The sequence below is a fragment of the Pristiophorus japonicus genome, chromosome 11, assembly GCF_044704955.1.
Source record: "Pristiophorus japonicus isolate sPriJap1 chromosome 11, sPriJap1.hap1, whole genome shotgun sequence".
Taxonomy (NCBI): Eukaryota; Metazoa; Chordata; class Chondrichthyes; family Pristiophoridae; genus Pristiophorus; species Pristiophorus japonicus.
In genome coordinates, this window is record NC_091987.1 from 95,797,672 (window position 1) to 95,798,888 (window position 1,217).

General features: G+C 50.4%; 1 pseudogene; it reads left to right on the forward strand.

The window, feature by feature from the left end:
• Positions 1-521: 521 nt before the first annotated feature.
• LOC139276650 (U2 spliceosomal RNA) lies at positions 522-764 on the forward strand (annotated as a pseudogene).
• Positions 765-1,217: the final 453 nt, after the last annotated feature.

The window sequence follows — 1,217 nt, forward strand, 5'->3', positions numbered from 1 at the left end:
CAGGAACGGTGCTTGGGCTCTAGGCCTTTTGGCTAAGAGCATTAGCGCAGGGTGATCCTTGATGTGTGCAAGGTGACCTCTGGCGTTTGTGATCTGACAAAGAATTGGAAAGATTGGCTACGAAAAATTTAAAAAAATTTAAAAAATCACAATGAATCATTGCGCTTCTCGGCCTTTGGCTAAGATCATGCGTAACTGACCTGACAGGGGAGTAACCATGACCCCAACGTGGTTCTCCCTGGATCAGGAAGGTGGTTCTCCTATGCTTTTTGGAAATAGGTGGGTGGGGTGGCTTGACCCATCCACCTCCACGGAGGTGTGTGGGGTTGCTGACCCATCCACCTCCATGGCACGAACCTGGTATTGCAGTACTTCCAGGAGCGGTGCTTGGGCTCTAGGCCTTTTGGCTAAGAGCATTAGCGCAGGGTGATCCTTGATGTGTGCAAGGTGACCTCTGGCATTTGTGATCTGACAAAGAATTGGAAAGATTGGCTATGATTAAAAAAAAATCACAATGAATCATCGCTTCTCGGCCTTTTGGCTAAGATCAAGTGTAGTATCTGTTCGCTTCTCGGCTTTTTGGCTAAGATCATGCGTAACTGACCTGACAGGGGAGTAACCATGACCAGAAAGTGGTTCTCCCTGGATCAGGAAGGTGGTTCTCCTATGCTTTTTGGAAATAGGAGGTGGGTGGGGGGCCTGCCCCGTCCACCTCCATGGCACGAACCTGGTATTGCAGTACTTCCAGGAACGGTGCAGCTTTGGCTCCAGGCCTATTGGCTAAGAGCAAAATCATTGGCGCAGAGTGCTCTTTGATGGGTGCAAGGTGACCTTTGGCGTTTATGATCTGACAAGTTGATCTGACAAAGAAATGGAAAGGTTGGCAACGAATAAAACATCAAAAAAAAAAATCACAATGAATCAGAAGCGGAAAACCCCTTTGACAAGGCCATAAAACAGTGGTCAGCACGTAACGTCCTGGACGCCCTACGAAAGAAGGAGAGGGTGGACCCTGTCGGGTGGTTCCCTGAGCGGACTGTCGAACTCGTTTGGCAGAACGTCTCATCGCCAGAGCTTTCACACAAGCATCAAGACGTAGCTTGGTTGGCGGTGAGCAGGGCCTTACCCATCAGAGCGTTCATGCACAGCCGACGTCTCAGCAGCACGGCACAGTGCCCCCGAGTCGGCTGCGAGGCGGACAAGACTGTCACCCATCT